We start from the raw sequence: 20,102 nt of genomic DNA, 5'->3' as shown, positions 1-20,102 counted from the left end.
CATGAAATATCTACAGCAAGAATTCTGGGTCTCAATGAATCCAAAATGTCAATGTGGTTAGAAGTGGTGGAGAGAATAAAAGCTAGCTTATAATGGTAGTGTCTGGTTAGGTGCGAGGGATAGTGGAGGTACTTCTCAAGGTGGGGTCCGGGAGGGGGGGGGTTCGAGCTGGAGCATATGTGTGTAGGTTTTTTAGATAACAGGTATTAGGGGTATATCTTATATAAGACAACTAACTAAAATGTGATCTCATTGGATGTGCCCTGACAATTAATGCTTGTATATCTTATCGTGTGTTGTCATGTTTGTTTATATGTTTGTTTAAAAAATAATAAAAAAATAAAATACAAAATATATATGACTTGGCTATAATACGGTCGTTAATAGGCCTGATATTCTATATTCTATATTCATATTTCAAATTGCATGTGTCCGGATGGCAAAATTCAGTACTGTATCTACAACCCCCCTGTAAATCATCTGCCCTTTATTCCTTTGCTTAGATTTTTGTACACTTGATCTAAAGAATGTGCTAAATGGGCTCAGTGGCAATTCATGTCTGGTCAATGTTAGCATGGTGTTATTCACCGTCAAAGCTGGACAAAATATATAAAATAACAATAATTGATATTCTCTTTTGGTTCAGTGTGTGCAGTGGCCCAACCAGTGTTCATCTCCATTATGTTACAAATAATCTGACAAAATAAACTGTTTGTATTACAAATGTGCAACTTTCAAAGTACATCCATTATGATGGAAAATTATTTAGCTTGTTTCACTGATGGCCTGGGGATAGAAGCGGGGGTCACAAGTCATTAGACTAACAAAGACAGGGCTCTCAGACTGAATGTGTCATTGCTTTCTGGGTAAAGTAGTCAATATGCATACGAAGATAAATGGTTCCGGTTTCTTTGTGGGCTTGTATCTAAGGAATAAATAGTGTGTTATCAGCATGATTCATAAGACATAGATTGAAAAGTATCTGCCTGATTTGTACAAGTGATGGCTTATTTTGAAGGTATGAACCTGTACTTTCATATTATGTAAACACAATTCTAAATAGAAAATCCTCCTAAAGGGCCCAGAATTAGGGGGGGTCACAATCACAAAATAGCCCAGACTTCTTTGTATTTTCATGACACATTTTTTGTCACTATCTTTCGGCATTGCATATGTTTGTCATGTCCTATTCCAATTATATTTTGTACATATAATTGTACTATATTCTATTGTGCTATATTTAATTTAGTTTATATCCCATTTAATTGTATTCAACCTCTTTATTAACAGTTGTCCAGGTCTGGCCTATATTTGATTTCATAATTATATTCTATTCTATTGTGCTATATTACATTTAGTTTATACCCCACTTTTATTCACTACTACACTACTGTAGCGGAATTCTTCTTGGTGCTTCCAAGAAGGTTCTGGATCGCTTACAGTACGTGCAAAACTCAGCTGCGAGGGTCCTCACGCGCACCAAACCCTGGCAGCACATCACCCCCACCCTGCAAAAACTTGGACAGCACCTTGCTTCCTTTTTTATCTTATTTGTTTTATTTTTTCCTGTTGTTACTATACATATATATATATATATTCATATTTTGTACCCTTTCTTTTATATAGCTTCTCTCTCTTTGTACAGTGTCCTTGAGTCTGAGAAAGGTGCTTCTCTCTTTAAATCCAATTTATTATTATTATTATTATTATTATTATTATTATTATTATTATTATTATTATTATTATTATTATTATTATTATTATTATTATTATTATTATTATTATTATTATTAACCTCTTTATTAATTGTCATGCAAATTAATACACACATGCGAGATGGGAAACACACAGGACCACACCCACACACATGCATTGAGTCATCGATGAAATGTCTCTCTGCACTTGACCCATCCCGTCATCCTTCCCAGCCTAGCTGTGAGGCGACAGTGTTAACCACTACATCACCATGCCACACTGTGAGTGTGTGTGTCTGTGTTTCTGTGATGCTGAGTGTGCAGTATATGTATGGCTGCTCCTAAATATTTAGAATGGGTCAAATGTAGATGACACATTTCTCCAAGGGGATTAATAACATGCCTTCTTCTTCTTTATATCTCACCAACTAAAAGACAGAGGTGGATGAAACGTTGCTTCCAATCACCCTTCCTATGCTTCCTATTACGTCTAAAATAACCTGCCAAAACGTAAAGTTTGTTGAGATAGCCCCACCATCTGGCCAAATGGCACCACATGTGACGGTGAACTCCCTTGGTTCCTCAGCAATATAATTGTCAAGTGTGAGGTAGATTGGATGAACAGTTGTTGTAATAGTGCCAACATATGGCCAAATGACACACTGCACTTCCTCGGATGAACGATTCTCGAGATATGATGAGCCACAGACCAGACATGCAGATTGATTGATTGATTGATTGAAAACTTTATTAACAGATTGCAGAATGGGTACAGTACAGTACAGCTCAATACATACAATTGTTAAGGGGATGCAGACCAGAGAAAGACTTTCATCTTGTTTACTTCAGGGTCCCCCAGCAGAGGCAGCCACAGAGATTCCTTTCCTTTATAGTTAGATTACTGCAGTGGCCGTTCAGAATGTGTGCCCGTTCAGAATGCGTGCCTGTTCAGAATACGTGCCCCTTCAGAATACGCGCCCCTTCAGAAAGCGTGCCCCTTCAGAATGCATGCCTGTTCAGAATGCGTGCCCCTTCAGAATACGTGCCTCTTCAGAATGCATGGTCGTTCAGAATGCATGCTCGTTTGTGTTAGGGTGGTGTCTATAGAACCCAAGAGCAGAACACAAGTCACAGGAGAATGAGGCGGTTTAGGGTATTTAATGGTAAACCCGGTAGATGACAAGGCAGGCAGTGAGGGAATACAGGTGAGGAATGTGTGTGTCCATGAGGTCCCGGGATAGTCCAGGCTGGTGATGTCCAATGGTGGGGATGCAGGCCGGAGGTGTGAGATCCTACACACAGGAGAACAGGGGTTAGAATGACACAGGCTATCTCCTCTTCCTGTGCTGGGAACAGTGGGAGTTGATAGCCCAGAGAGGACTCAAAGGGAGACTGACCTGTGGCCGCGGTGGATAGGGAGTTGTGGGCGTATTCAATCCATGGCAGATGGTCACTCCAGGCTGAGGGGTTCCGGGCTGTGACACAACGGAGAGCTGCCCAGAGGTCCTGGTTGGCCCGCTCAGATTTCCCATTGGTCTGCGGGTGGTACCCAGAGGAGAGACTGACACAGGCCCCCAGGGCTTTGCAGAATGCCTTCCAGACCTGGGAGATGAACTGGGGGACTCTGTCGGAAACTATGTCAAGTTCAAGTTCAAGTTTCTTTATTATTTGTCATACAGAAATACAGAATACTTTGCATGAAATGTTTCTTTCTGTTTCGCTTTTTTACATAGGAAAACTTTTCTAATAAAAAAATATAAAATAATAATAATTAAAAAAATAAAGATTTTATATATAAATAAATAAAAAAATATATATATATGTAAATTAATAATAATTATGAATTATGAGTGAATTTGTGTTTCACGTGTTGTCATAGAGAAACATCCACTGTTGTGTTGTTGTTCCGCTGTGCCACACAGTCATGTGTGTACAGGGAGTAGAGGAGGGGACTCAGGATGCAGCCCTGGGGGGCCCCTATGTTGAGAGTGATGGATGACGAGGTGCAGTTGCCTGCTCTCACCACCTGGGGTCTGCCCGTCAGAAAGTCCAAGACCCACTGGCAGAGGTCATAGTTCAAGCCCAGGTCCCTGAGCTTGGCTATGAGTTTGGAGGGGACTATGGTATTGAATGCTGAGCTGTAGTCGATGAATAGCATTCTCACATAGTTCCCCTGCCTCTTGTCCAGGTGTGATGCTGCTGTGTGCAGCACATGGGCTATGGCGTCCTCCGTGGACCTGTTGGGGCGATATGCAAATTGCAGGGGGTCCAGGTTGATGGGGAGGCAGGAGCAGATGTAGCCCTTCACTAGCTTCTCAAAGCACTTCATGGCTATGGAGAGCTACAGGGCGGTAGTGTAACGTTCGGGAGACTATCATCCTTAGGATTGTCTCCCACTGTCTACCTGGGTCACTCCTGTTGTTATTGTTCACCTTGTATGTCACCACTGATTGCTGTCATCACTAATTGTCTGTCACACCTGGGTGCTGTCATTGGCTGTCAGACTGCTGCTCCTCATTGACAGCGTGGAATGTTGAGAATGTGACGTATTTAACATTTGCTCTATTCCTTGTTCTTTGCTAGAGCTTCACCTATTTCTACGGACGTACCTACCGCTGGACAAGCACAGAAAGATTGTCTTCTCCCTGTTATAGTTTATGCTTTTCCCCTGTTAATAAACAGTACAACTGTTTTGATATAGTAATACATTCTCCGTCTCGTTCTTCTACCTCGACAACTTGGAAGTCACTTACCCGTTCGTAACAGAAGCTCTAGCCATCATGACTTCCAACGAGGAGATACGGGACGAGATGGTGAGCCTACGGGACCAGCTCAGGATCATGATGGAGCGGCAGATGGCAGTCGGTGTCGAGCTGGGTCGACTGGGAGATGTTTCCCTGGCTTCTCAGGAGACGGCGGAGACAGCGTTGGCGGCGGTGAACCAGGCCCGCTCTACGACATCAACGAGGATATCCACAGCCGGAGGAGCATCATCGATCGGCGGGGAAGGCGAGCGGGGGTATCCGGTGGATCGGGAGGACTACCGAGAGCCACGTCTGCCGGCGCCGGAGCGCTATGGAGGGGCTCCTACCGGCTGCCGTGAGTTTATCGCCCAGTGCTCTCTCATTTTTCAACTACAGCCGCGTACTTTCCCCAGTGGTGTGGCTCGGGTAGCCTATATTATAACTCTACTCACGGGTCGTGCTCTCTCTTGGGCCACAGCGGAGTGGGAGAGTGGGTCTGTGGTCTGCCGCGACGCGGATGCCTTCGCCCTGGAGTTGCGCCGTATATTCGATACCTCCAGGGTGATTTCCATTTACGAGGCCGGCAGTCGACCTATGTCCTGCCGGCAGGGCATTCGCGCCGTAGCAGACTACGCCATAGATTTCCGTATTGTGGCTCGGGAGGCGGACTGGCCTGAGGTTCCCTGCTGTGTCCATTTTTTGCATGGTCTCTCCACTCGCATGCAGGACGAGCTGGCTACGCGGGAGCTACCCGAACGCCTGGATCTATTGATTAACATGGCCATTCGGTTAGATAATCGTCACCGGGAGAGGGGACGCGAGAGGGAGGCTTCGTCACAAGTACTCTTCCGTCCCTCTCCTAGTGTCGATCGGCCAGCATACCAGCCAATGAGAGAGCACCGGGGCGATGACGAGCCCATGCAGCTGGGAGCGTTGAACCTCTCTGAAGCGGAGAAACAGAGGCGGGTCAACGAGAAGCGCTGTTTTCATTGTGGCCGCACCTGGCATCGCTTCGCCGCCTGTCGGGGCTCGGGAAACGCAGGAGCCCGCTAGGCCTGGGGAAGATGTCACTGTCAGGTGGGGGGATTCTTCTACAACGGCCAAGGCTTTAGTGGATTCGGGGGCTGCGGGCAACTTGATTCATGTGGGGGTGGCTCTAGAATGGGGGGTTCCTTTAGAGACACTAGAGGTGCCCATCCCTGTCCGTTCGCTGGACGGCCGACCACTTGGTTGTGGATTTGTTACCCAGCGCACCGGGAAACTGTGGGTTCGGGTGGCGGGTAGCGAGGGGGAATATTTGAATTTTTTTGTTGTTATGTCTCCTCATTCCGACATTGTTTTAGGCCACCCCTGGCTTGTGCTGCATAATCCTCGTATTAATTGGGCTACGGGTGAACTCTCCATGGGAAGCGGCGTCAGCGCTGACGCTGGCGTGAGTTCATCCGTCCCTCCCCCCCTCCCTCTTTTGTCTCTCTCCAGGTTGACGGTGGACGTTGCAGATTCTTTATTATCCCCCAACCCCGATTTGGCAGGTGTTCCTGCGGTCTATTGTGACCTGGCGGACGTTTTTAGTAAAACGCGTGCTAAAGCACTACCGCCTCATAGACCTTACGACTGCACCATTGATCTTCTACCCGGCGCTTCTCCGCCCCGGGGACGGATGTTCTCTCTCTCCCGCCCTGAGACAGTGTCCATGAACACTTACATTCGAGAGGCATTGTCCGCGGGGCATATCCGACCGTCCACATCCCCTGCAGGCGCTGGCTTCTTTTTTGTGGCTAAAAAAGATGGTGATCAGCGGCCGTGCATAGATTATAGGGGGTTGAATGACGTTTCCATCAAGAACCGTTATCCTTTACCGCTCATGGACACCGCCTTTGAGTGCTTACAGGGGGCACAGGTCTTTTCTAAACTTGACTTACGTAATGCATACAACTTGGTCAGGATTAGAGAAGGGGACGAGTGGAAAACTGCATTTAATACTCCTAATGGGCATTATGAGTATTTAGTCATGCCTTTTGGTTTAGCTAATGCTCCAGCAGTTTTCCAAGCCCTGGTCAACGACGTGCTGTGGGATCTAATTGGGGTGTCAGTGTTTGTATATTTGGATGACATCCTTATTTTTTCTCGCAATATGGTGCAACACCAACTGCACGTTCGTGAGGTGCTTCAACGTCTCCTTAAGCATCAACTGTTTGTTAAGGCTGAGAAGTGTGTGTTTCACACTGACACCGTTTCCTTCCTGGGCTTTGTGTTGACGAAGGGCGATCTTCGCATGGATCCAGCCAAGGTGAGTGCAGTCTTGGATTGGCCACGGCCTTCGTCGCTCAAGGAGTTACAACGGTTTTTGGGCTTTGCAAATTTTTACAGGCGCTTTATTCGCAATTTTAGCGCCTTAGTCAATCCATTAACCGCTCTCACTAAGTCCTCTCTCCCTGGCTTTGAATGGTCGCCTAGGGCAGAGTCGGCCTTCTGCGACCTCAAACGTCGATTTACCTCCGCCCCTGTACTGATCCGTCACGACACAGAGGCTCCGTTCATTGTGGAGGTGGATGCCTCTGACACCGCGGTGGGGGGGGTAATCTCGCAGAGATGTTTAAAGGATGGTAAGGTGCATCCTTGTGCCTTCTTTTCGCGCCGGCTGTCTCCGGCCGAGCGTAACTACGACGTGGGTAATCGGGAGTTATTGGCAATCAAATTGGCATTGGAGGAATGGAGACATTGGTTAGAGGGGGCGGCACATCATTTCATTGTTTGGACTGACCATAAGAACTTGGCTTACATCCAAGGGGCTAAACGCCTTAACGCTCGCCAGGCCAGGTGGGCGTTATTCTTCACTCGATTTCGGTTTACCATCTCCTATCGACCCGGTTCCAAGAACGTCAAGCCTGACGCCCTGTCACGTCAGTTTGATCTTCCGGGTCGAGAGGAGAAGCCCCACCCTATTGTTCCACAGGCCTTGATTTTGGCACCCGTGTCATGGGGCATAGATAGGGTGGTGAGGTCGGCTCAGGCACGGGAGCCCGATCCCGGTGGGGGTCCTCCGGGTCGGATGTATGTGCCCAAGGCGGCACGCTCACGCCTGCTGCAGTGGGCGCATACATCCTCTCTCACCGGCCACCCTGGGGCCACCAGAACCCTGGAGTTTATCCGTAGGAGGTTTTGGTGGCCGACAGAGGGGGGGGATACACGCTCCTTTGTGGCGGCCTGTCCGGTGTGCGTGCGCAGTAAGACCTCTCGCCGTGCGCCGGCGGGTCTCCTCCGACCGCTTCCTATTCCCAAGCGTCCCTGGTCGCACATATCCCTGGATTTTATTTCCGGTCTTCCCTTATCGGATGGGTTCACTGCCATCCTGGTGGTGGTGGACCGGTTCTCCAAGGCGGCCCACTTCATTCCCCTTCCCAAGCTCCCCTCGGCCCGGGAGACGGCTGACCTTGTGGTGCAGCATGTCTTTCGGGTTCATGGGCTTCCAGTGGATATTGTGTCCGACCGGGGTCCTCAGTTCGCCTCCAGGTTCTGGAAGGCGTTCGCCGCCGGTCTGGGCGCCTCCGTCAGCCTGTCGTCTGGGTTCCATCCGCAGACGAACGGGCAGACGGAGCGTGTCAACCAGGACCTGGAGGGCGTTCTGAGGTGCTACGTTGCTGGGTGTCCGGCGACGTGGAGTAGGAGGTTGGCCTGGGCTGAGTATGCGCATAATACCCTCCTCTCCTCCTCTACTGGTATGTCTCCCTTTCAGTGTCAATATGGTTTTCAACCTCCTCTGTTTCCCGAACAGGAGCAGGAGGTGGAGGTGCCGTCGGCCCAGGCACATGTGGCTCGCTGTCGCAGGACGTGGAGCAGAGTGCGGACGGCGCTGCAGAAGGCCTCGGTTAAGGCTCAGCGGCAAGCTAACCGCAAGCGTCGTCCGGCTCCGGTTTTCCGTCCGGGACAGCGGGTTTGGCTTTCCACTCGTGATCTCCCTCTCCGGGTGGAGTCCAGGAAGCTGGCTCCTCGCTTTATAGGGCCCTTTAAAGTGGTACGTCGGGTGAATCCTATGGCTTACAGGCTACGCCTTCCGGCCTCTATGAGGGTCCATCCGACGTTTCATGTGTCCCTGTTGAAGCCATTCCTCTCATCGCCCTTGTCCCCGCCACTCCCTGCGGTTCCTCCGCCCCGCATTATTGACGGTCAGCCTGTCTATACGGTGCGGAGAATCCTGAGTTGTAGGCGGAGGGGTAGGGGGTTTCAGTTCTTGGTGGATTGGGAGGGGTACAGGGTAGAAGAGCGTTCTTGGGTGCCTCAACGGGACATATTAGATCCCAGCCTGATCGATGATTTCCGGCGGCTGCATCCCGAGGCCCCTAGGTGAACGTCAGGTGCCGTTCGTCGGGGGGGGATACTGTAACGTTCGGGAGACTATCATCCTTAGGATTGTCTCCCACTGTCTACCTGGGTCACTCCTGTTGTTATTGTTCACCTTGTATGTCACCACTGATTGCTGTCATCACTAATTGTCTGTCACACCTGGGTGCTGTCATTGGCTGTCAGACTGCTGCTCCTCATTGACAGCGTGGAATGTTGAGAATGTGACGTATTTAACATTTGCTCTATTCCTTGTTCTTTGCTAGAGCTTCACCTATTTCTACGGACGTACCTACCGCTGGACAAGCACAGACAGATTGTCTTCTCCCTGTTATAGTTTATGCTTTTCCCCTGTTAATAAACAGTACAACTGTTTTGATATAGTAATACATTCTCCGTCTCGTTCTTCTACCTCGACAACTTGGAAGTCACTTACCCGTTCGTAACAGGTAGTCGTTGAGGCAAGTGGGCTTGGATTTTTTGGTGGACTTCTTCAGACAGGTGGGGATGACAGCCTATTCTAAGGACAGGTTAAATATGTCAGTGAATACCGGGGCCAGTTGGTCGGCACAGACTTTTAGGATGCGGCCGGGGATACCGTCCGGTCCTGCTGCCTTCCTGATATTCACTTTCTTAAAGGTCCTCCTCACCTCATGTTCTGTTATCCTGAACACTGAGTCTCCATCAGCAGTGCCCCCCCCTCTATTGCAGTGGTTTGTAGGCTGGTGCTGTTATTCACAGCCTCAAACCTCGCATAGAAGGTATTGAGATCATTTGCTAAGGAGATGTCACTGTTCAGTTTGAGGGAGGTGCCTTTGTAATTTGTCATCGTTCTGAGGCCCTGCCACATAGCTCTAGAGTCAGCCTGTTCATATTGAAGTTCAATTGTATCCCTGTAGCGCCGTTTTGCTTCTATTACTGCCCTCCTAACATTGTATCTCGCCACCTTGTGGTCATTCATGTTGCCTGCCACAAGCCCGGCACTGTAGGCTGAGGTGCGCGCCTTTAGAGCTTTGCGGACGGATTTGTCTACCCAGGGCTTTTGGTTTGGGTAAACTCTAATTGTGGTAGTGGGGATTGTTTCTTGTACCAAAGTACAAACAAGGTCCAGCACTGTTTCCGTGTAGTCATTAATGTTATCTGTGTTATCGCGGAACACCCCCCAGTCTGTACATTCAAGTGCAGCTTGGAGCGTTTCCTCTGATTCTACAGACCGTCGCTGCACATCTCGCGATACTACCGGGCGCGCTTGAGACTTGTTTATATTGTGGTAAAAGGAAGATGGCGTCGTGATCTGACTTGCCGAAACCACTAGCAGCTTGAGACTTATATCCACACTTAAATTGTGAGTAGCAGTGGTCTAAAATATTGCTGGTAGAAGTTTGGCAATACTTCACGGTATCCCGTGAAGGCAGAAGACATGGACCACCAGTAGGTCTGCAGTCTATGAAGCAGAGGGGAGTTTGGGGAGGGCAACGAAATGGACAGCCTTGGAGAATCTGTCAACTATGGTTAGGATGACTGTATTACCGTGTGAGGGAGGAAGACCGGTGACGAAATCCAGGGCGATGTGGGACCATGGTTGCCCCGGGACAGGTAATAGATGGAGTAGCCCAGCAGGAGTTTGGTGGGATGAATTCTCATGAGCACAGACAGTGCAAGCCAGGATGAAGGCGTGGGTGTTCTCTTTCATGGTGGACCACCAGAAGTGTCGTATCAGCAGGGACAGGGTATGGTTGATCCCAGGGTGGCAGGCGAACCGGGAGGTGTGGATCCACTGGAGGACCTGAGAGCGGACAGAGTCAGGAACAAAAAGCCAGTTAGGAGGGCCATTAACTGGGTCTGGCTGGATCCGTTGGGCCTCCCTGACAACAGACTCAATCTCCCAGGTAGCGGAGGCCACCACACAGGAGGAGGGAAGGATGGTGTTGGGATGAGCAGGGACCTCTTCTGGGATATATTGATGGGAGAGGGCATCTGGCTTGAGGTTCTTGGAGCCGGGTCTATAGGTCAGGGTGAAATTGAAGCGGCCGAAGAACAGCGCCGACCGGGCCTGGCGGGAGTTCAAACGTTTGGCTGTCTGAATGTATGTGAGGTTTTTGTGTTCTGTCCACACGAGGAATGCAAGTTTGGAGTCCTCCAGCCAGTGTCTCCATTCCTCCAAGGCCAGTTTGACTGCCAAGAGTTCCTGGTTCCTGATGTCGTAGTTCACCTCTGCCTGGTGAACGGCGAGAGAAGAAGGCGCAGGGGTGGAACTTCTGGTCAGAAGTAGAACACTGGGAGAGGACCGCTCCCACTCTGATATTGGAGGCATCCACCTCCACCACAAACTGGGGAGATGGGCCAGGCTGGATGAGGATGGGGCGGATGTGAAGCGCCTTTGCAGCTCCGAGAATGGGGCCTCTGCCTCAGCTGTCCAGGAGAAGGGGACGGAGGGCGATGTGTAGTCCCTGATGAACCGCCGGTAGAAGTTTGCAAATCTGAGGAAACACTGGAGCTGCTTGATGTTTGATGGTTTGGGCCATTCTGCTACCGCCTTGATCTTTTGTGGATCAGTCCGGTTCTGCCTGCTCTCAGTGATGTACCCCAGGAACCCAACAGAGTTGACATGGAATTCACACTTCTCAGCCTTGACGAATAATTTGTTTTCCAGTAGTTGTTGGAGGACCTGGCGGACATGCTGGATGTGTTCATCAACCGTGGAGGAACAAATCCAAATATCATCCAAATAAACAAAAACTGAGCGGTTAAGGACGTCACAGAGAACATCATTGACAAGGTTTTGGAAGACAGCAGACGCGTTGGTTAACCCGAAAGCCATTACCTTGTACTCGAAGTGACCGAGTGGGGTGTTGAAGGTGGCCTTCCATTCATCCCCCTTTCGGACTCGGACCAGGTGATAGGCATACCTGAGGTCCAGTTTTGTGAAGATGGAGGATCCTTGCAGAGGTTCTAAGGCAGAATTGATTAACGGCAGGGGGGATTGTTTTTGACTGTTATATTATTGAGGCCACGGTAGTCTATGCAGGGGCGAAGTAAACCATCCTTTTTAGAAACAAAAAAGAAGCCAGCACCAACATGAGAGGAGGAGGGGTGATTATGCCTGTGGATAGGGACTTGTGGATATATTTTTCCATGGACTCTCTCTCAGGACGGGAGAGATTGAACAGGTGGCTGGATGGGAGAGGGGCTCCACGGAGCAGGTCAATGGCACAGTCGTACAGACGACGGGGTGGCAGAGAGAGAGTTTGCTAAAAACAGCTTCCAAGTCATGATAAACAGGGGGGATCGTTGAGAGGTCAAGGGGTTAATTTGAAACATGAGAATTGGCAGCCTCTACTGGGGCAAGGAGGCTAAAAGGCAAGGAGAGCTCCAGGGCCTACGGCTATCCTTAGCCATCCCATGTTCCAACAGATACTCAGCCTCCTTCCTCATCACCTCCCTCTTCGCCACCGGACACCGATATGCGTGTTGTTTGATGGGGGTCGCACCCCCCACATCAATATCGTGCTCCAGGACGGTCGTTCTGGAAGGCAGATCAGACAACAACACAGGGTAGGATAACAACAGTTGACGTACATCATCACTCTGTGACTCGGGCAGATACAACAGATGGGCAGTGACCTCACTCATGAACTCCGAGTTAGTCAAACGCCCCGTCTGCTGACCCTCGGACAATGCCTTCAAATCGTCGTCCGGCAGGGGATTAACACATGTCAACAAAACAGCTGGAACAGCTCCTGGGCTGCCAGACTGCACCTCCTGCCCACTCTCACCAGCACGGGTGAGATACTTCTTCAACATGTTAATATGACACAACCGTGTCTTCCTGCGCCTCTCGGGCGTACATATAACATAATTGGTGTCTGACACTTTCCTCTCCACCTTATAGGGCCCTGCAAACTGGGCAGAGAGAGCTGACCCAGGCATGGGCAGCAAAACCAGCACTTCATCGCCAGCCTCGAACTGCCGCTCCACCGCCTTCTTGTCAAACCTCACCTTCATCTCCCCCTGGGCAGAGGCGAGGGCCTCCCTAGCCAGCGAGGACGCACAGCGGAGACGCTCCTTGCTCCGGGAGACAAAATCAAACACAGTCGATTTAGGAGAAGAACCAGACAACATCTTCTCTTTGAGCAGTTTCAATGGACCACGCACACTGTGACCAAACACTAACTCTGCTGGGCTAAACCCAAGTGACTCCTGTTTAGCATCCCGAATAGCAAACAGTACAAATGGCACACCCTCGTCCCAACCACAACCCGTATCAACACAGAACTTTTTTAGCATCGCCTTCAGCGTCTGGTGCCAGCGCTCTAGCGCCCCCTGCGATTCAGGATGGTACGCGCTTGACACCGTGTGACTGATACCCAAAGCCTGTAATGATTGATTAAAGGTCTTAGACATGAAATTCGAGCCTTGATCACTTTGCACGGTTTTTGGTAACCCGTAAGTCGCAAAAAACCTGTTTAATGCCTTGGTAATTGCTGGGGCAGTAATCTTCCTGAGAGGTATCGCCTCTGGGAAACGGGTGGCAAGACACATAATAGTCAACATGTACTGGTGACCTGCCTTTGTCTTAGGCAGGGGGCCAACACAGTCAATGATCACATGTTCAAAAGGTTCCCCTGTCGCCGGAATGGGGTGCAGGGGAGCTAAAGGAACCCCCTGATTTGGCTTACCCACAATTTGACATGTACTACAAGTACTACAAAATTTTACCACATCGGCCTTCAGACCGGGCCAAAAGAAATGTTGCAGTATTCTGTCATAAGTTTTTGAAATACCCAAATGACCAGACCAAATATGTTCATGAGCTAACATCAAAACGTGAAGTCTACACTCCACTGGTAATACAACCTGGTGCACTACATTCCAGGCATCCCCACACTCTAAGCCTGTCACACCTGGCCTAACTACCCAAGTTCGCATCAACACCCCTTCCTCCATTAAGAAGGTGTGTTTCCTACTATCAGTAGTGCTGGCTACTGCCGCAAAACAACTTGTTAGGGAGGAATCTTTTTTCTGAGCGTCAATCAACGCTTGACGCGTTAGAGGCAACAGCATGTCGGAAAACTTGGGATTTACCAGTTTCCCCTGAACGCTACTCATACCCCCCTTTATCTCGTCACTAGACGGCCACCTGTCCTCAGCGAGCGCCTCGCCACAGATGGAGTCACGCAGCGTCACCGCCTGCCCTCGTCTCGCCTAAGCCCTAGTCACAGCACAGACAGGAAAAACATTTGGGTGACTTTTAACCAACGCATCGCACAAAAACTCAGACACTGGGGCGACCACCATCTCTAGGAATGGAATTACCTTCCCCCCAGCTATATCATTCCCCATGATAAAATCAATTCCGGCTACCGGAAAAGATGAACGAACCGCCACGGAAAAACAGCCTGTGACTAGTTCTGATCTCACATGTATCATATGTAACGGAGCGAGTGTGAAGCCCATTTCTATCCCGCGCACAATAGCACTTGAGTTACAAGACGTCTCCTCATTTAACGGCAATACATCCGCCAGAATAAAGGACTGCGAACCACCTGTATCACGAAGGATCCTCACCTCGCGTTGGTCACAGACTTTACCCGACATTGACACAAAACCAGAAAATATAAAAGGTTCAAAACAACTGTCTGGTTTCTCCTGCTCTGGGCGTGAGACAGTGCTAATCAACCCCACCCCCTTTGGTTTCTGAGCTGGCCTTTTAGTATCTTGCCGATCGCGCACAAATGCATAACAGTCTGCCACCAAATGACCTGGCTTCTTACAATAATTACAATGTCTCTTTTCAGACAGAGGCGAGCGTGGCCGATACGCACGCTCGCCATTTCCCCGAAATGGTAATTCCCGAGAGGGAAACGCACCGTTTTTAACACACACAGTATCGTTACGCACGGAAGCATGTTTGTGCGTCAACGCCAATTCATCCGCCAAAACAGCAGCGTCTTGGAGAGTAGACACTTTCTGTTCATTCAGATACAGTTCGGTTCGTTCGGGCATACAGAGTTTAAATTGTTCCATGAGTACTAACTCGCTCATGGCTGCAAGATCCTGCACCTTACTCGCCGCGCACCATCGTTCAAAAAGATTCCTCTGTTCACGGGAGAAATCTGTATTTGTCTGAGAAGGGGATTTTCTGAGCGAGCGAAAACGCTGTCTATACTTCGGGAACCAACTCATACACACGTAAAACAGCATTCTTCACCCACTCATAATTTTGACTGTCAGCCATAGTTAATGATGCTACCACTGCACTGGCTTTGCCAGTGAGCCTGGTCTGAAGTAAAATTACCCACATATCCTCCGGCCAATGCAGAGCCTTCGCAATCCGCTCAAAAGCAGAAAAATAAGCCTCTACCTCTGACTCTCGGAACATGGGCACCAGATTAACGTGCTGGCCGATATTAAAGTGAGCCGGGGAAACCCCAGCTGGAGAGGAGGTACCACTACCAACTCCAGCTTCCAACCTCAGCCTCTCCATGGCCAGTTGAAGTTCCCTGTCTTTCTCCCTCTCTTCCCTTCTCTCATCCCTGTCTCTCTCCTCCTTTCTCTCCTCTCTATCTTGTACAGCCGCTTTGTCCTCTCTGTCTCTCTCTCTCTCTTCCCTGTCTCGCTCCTCCCTGCGCAAAACCGCTCTCTCCTCCATCTGGAGACGGGCAAACCGCAGGCTAGAGCGCTTATGGCCAGAAGACGTGGATTCTTTATCTGAATCTTAACCAAAACAATCCAACTGACCACATCTACCAAATGAAAACAATAACAAATGTTCCTAACCACTCAACTAGGAGTCACCTGTGTCACTCTAGCCTATCCCAGCTAAACTACTCCCCTAACGGGATGAAGGCTACACATATCTTCAGTCGCTTACCGATTTCATTGCGAGCTCCACCGGAATCACGACTCGTGCCCCCCACCCTCTAGCCAAGCAGGTGACCCCCCCTGTTACCTATGTGGTAGAAAAAAGAGATCTGGTTAAGAGCATACACAAATGGTTAATCATTATACAAAACACAGCATGGATACATAAATACCAATAAACAACAACGCCACTTTACCTGATACCATCAGCCCCTATGTCAAACGTACACAGCAGACCGGCATTGAGCCCCCCATGTCACAAGAACATGAAAGACCAGAAATGAGCCCCCATGTCACATAGCAATGTCACAAGACAATATAGAATATAAGCTGGAACGGGCTGTATGTGAAAACCAGCCCGTCCAGTAGTGCTTTAAGCAAGGTCCCGAGCAGGTAATAAAGTGAACACAAGACGTTGATCCAAAATAGTAAATTATATTTATTGTACAGGGTAGGGCTTTAAACCTCCACTGATTTATTATGCAACAAAGGGAAAAGACAACCCACAAACATGTAAACAAATAGGGAAAAAGGTAATTGGAGAACAGACAAAGTGAGATATAGGATATACTAAATAAGCGCCCACAGACACTCAAAGGTACCAAAGGTACAATTCCACACTCAGCGGAATATAGGCCTAAAGCCAACAAGAGAGAAGTGGCGCAGAGGCCACTGATATCTATATATATATACTTAGTACTTAGTCCACACGAAGCAGTAGATAAGCACAGTATCGTTCCACAATGGTCAATAAATGGCAACCTCACAAAACTCTGATCAGTGGCAACTGACAGAGTGAGGCGCCCCGATGTGTGTCATCTTCACTCTATTAACCACCCATCTCCACTGCCTGTTCGAAGGTGCACCAATCAGATGCAACCAATCCAATCAGGGAGATGAGTGGCATCTGTGAATAGAAACAGGCAATTAGGAGATGACACAACACCACACATAACAGACAACACAAATAATATATTACCCTGATGTTACATGGTGTTAAAATATATGGCAATAATGATAATGAACAACCCACGTACGTGACACACTCCAACTAAGAGTGGCATCGAATTGCATGCATGGTCGGGGAATGGAGGGAGTACTTCGGCCTGTCAATGTTCCCACATTCATCGACGAGCCTGCACGTTTGGGCATATGGGACAGGCATCCAGGAAGTGACTCCCCTGACCGCAATACAAACATGCACCTGGCTGGAATCTTCGGTGGCACTCATTGGGAGAGAGATGAGCCCGACCCAGGTGCATGGGCTCGGAAGCCGAAGAGGACGGGGAAGAGCGCGGAGCGACATGGGAGAAATAGTTTTCGGGACCTACTCTGGTGCCGTGAACGGGTGAAGAACGGGGTGATTCCGCCAGCGCGGGACGGCTAACACTAGCCCTCTCTCGACGGCGCTCACGGAGATGGGTGTCCTAATACCAAGACAGGTGAAACAGCACTCGGCCCAGGAGTGGCAGGGGTGCAGGCCTCTTATCCTGGCTCAGTAATGATGAGATGAGTATCAGGTGTGTAGACCGGCCCAGGTAGGCAGGCTGAGGGTGAAGCGGGAACATGGAGGGACCCATATGGTAGTGGGGACCTGCTGATAGACAGGGGAGAGAAAGGCCCTGGCCATAATAGTTTGAAGCATGCCGATTGCCTGGCCCCCAGAAGTGCTGATATGGTAGGTCTTCTTGCAGTGCCGTGGAGACATGTGGTAGGTCTGCTTGCAGCATCATGGAGACCCATGGTATGTCTGCTTATTACATGGCGTTTTCACATTCGCCGAAATGCTTGCTTGTGATTGGTCAATAGGCCCCGACAGCGGTGAATTATTTTTCGATAACCACCGGTGATTATTGTTTTTCGCAGCTGGAGTAATCAAGCCCCACTGACACACACTGTTTCATTGCAGCCAATCAAACACACCTGCCGGGCTGCCGGCGATAATAATAATCACTTTATTTGGGCTGACAGAGCCACAGAACAACTGCGATTTGTCAAATGAATTAGGTATATTGTTAGTAAGTTAGCCATGTAATAAGCGGGATAATGTATAGCTATACTCGGTCATCATCGCAACATAATTGACCTTCACTGACGTTTAAAACACCTCGCCGAGGCGGCTCGGTATTTTAAACTCCGTGTCGGTCAATTATTTTGCGACAATGACCTACATTATCCCTTACTTGTAGCATCATGGAGACCCGTGGTAGGTCTGCTTCCAGTCAGAAAAAATTTATAACGCACATCCTCTGTTCCTTGGTGCCGGTCGAAACGTTGTATCTGCTGCTATTATTTGTCACAATTAAAACACCTTGGAGCATCAAAAGTGAGTTGTGAGCCCCTCTTTGTTTCAGGTCTGCTTGCAGTGTCATGGAGACCTGCGGTAGGCACTCCCCTTTGTCCTCAGTGATACACCACCAATGTGAGGTCGATCAGATGACCGGTTTGTGAGATATGCGTACAGTTTGTTGTTAGATTCTATCTATCTTGTGGAGATTTTATTCAGGATGAGCAATTATCCTCTGTCTTAATTCTTCATCATAATTCCTAAGTAGTACACATACAGTACAAATCGATTTTATTTTTTGTATAGGATGTTTGCAGAAGCCCATAATGTTTTTTCCCACCTCTTCAGCCAACTAATCTCAATAAATTTGGAGTCAAGGACACTTATCATGGAAAGTCTCTCTCTACCCTTCTTATGCCGCTGTACATTTCCAAAAACAATCTACATCATTCACTGTCTTCAGTCACAGAGCAGGGATTTATATGAAGAACATGCAGACCGGCTGAGAGAAAATAGATGGCGTTTTATTTTCCTGAAGTAGAGGGGAGAGAGAGATACTGAGGAGAGAGAGAGACTGAGGAAAGAGAGAGACTGAGGAGAGAGACAGAGAGAGAGTGATGAACTGAGGGGAGATAGAGGAGAGAGAGAATGAGTGAGGGACTCAGGGGAGAGACACTGAGGGGAGAGAGAAGAGACTGAAGGGAGAGAGAGAGTGAGTGAGCGAGTGAAAGAGTATGTCTTCTCTCGCACAATCCTCCCGGAAATCTGTTTTGTTGCAGAGGTCATTATTTAGCCTTGTGATCTGGATAGCCGGTCTTGGAGCAGCCTAATGAAAAGTGCCTTAAACCCTGTCCCTTTGTGTCCCTTTGTGTCACTTTTCGTTAGACAATATGATGGATGGTCCATTTTACAGCCTATTTCATCTGCCGTGCCGCTTCTAAACCCTGTGTTCAGGGCGCTTCTACTTCAAACATCCATTTCAGTTTGACACGGTTATTCGTCAGGGAGGTGGCTGAGAGGGTTCACACCCCCCAAACCCCCCCCCCGCCGCACCGCTCCCCCCTGCCACTCCCTGCAACTCCACTCCAAATTCTTAATTTCATCTCATCTTCCTATAAAAAATAATTACTTTAAGACATCCCCCCCCCCAGTTCTTTAACCACTTAAACCCTCTGAGGTCTGGGCTATTTTGTGATAATTTTTTTTTTACATAATCTGAAAGTACAGGTTCATACCTTCAAAATAAGCCATCACTTGTACAAATACTTTTCAATCTATGTCTTATGGTGATAACACACTATTTATTCCTTAGATACAAGCCCACAAAGAAACCGGAACCATTTCTCTTAGTATGCTAAATTACTATATTACCCAGAAAGCAATGAAATTTCTGAATATCATAGTCCATTGGCTGCAGCATTTACTTTTGTACTGGAATGAATCACTGTTTGACTCTATGGGCGACTTCTCTCTGGTGGCCGATTGCCCCTCACCCTCAGTCCTGTGTTGGCTTTTTATTTTTTTTAAACCACAACCTCCAATGCATTTATATTGGTTATTTTAGTGCAAGCCCTTATGTGCGTTCGTCATACATAAGTCACACTAATAAAACAAATTGTCTATTGGCTGAGTGAGAGGCATTCGTTTGACATCAAGTCCGGAATCATGCCAACCAGGATATAACTAACGCTAATTGTTGTTGTCTTTTATTTATTTATAATAATCACAAGATACATTCGGTGCTGGATCTAACTAAATGGATTTATGGAGACACATTTATGGAAAGTTCAAGCCTGGGCCACAAAGCTTCTGGAAGGGTTAGCGCGACACACGACAGCTCTTCCAATTCGGACGGCGATGTTGTACCGGCAGCAAAAAAAAGTGAGTCTCAGCCTCTGCGTTATATTATGATATGAAAATGTAATTGTAGTGCGGATACGGGTTGTCTTTTCCCTTTATTTACTTCTCTGAGTGCTTCGTTTACATGTTAAAATAAAAAAAAAATCTTCTGGGGGACTGATTGATTGATTGATTGATTGATTGATTGATTGATTGATTGATAACTTTATTAACAGATTGCAGAATGGGTACAATACAGTACGGCTAAGAGGATGCAGACTAGAAAAATACTTTCGTCTTGTTTACATAAGGGTCCTCCATTTTCAATTCATC

This window comes from Notolepis coatsorum, assembly GCF_963971535.1.
Source record: "Notolepis coatsorum genome assembly, chromosome: 2".
NCBI classification, from domain to species: Eukaryota; Metazoa; Chordata; class Actinopteri; order Aulopiformes; family Paralepididae; genus Notolepis; species Notolepis coatsorum.
Note: the sequence above shows the minus strand (reverse complement) of the source record.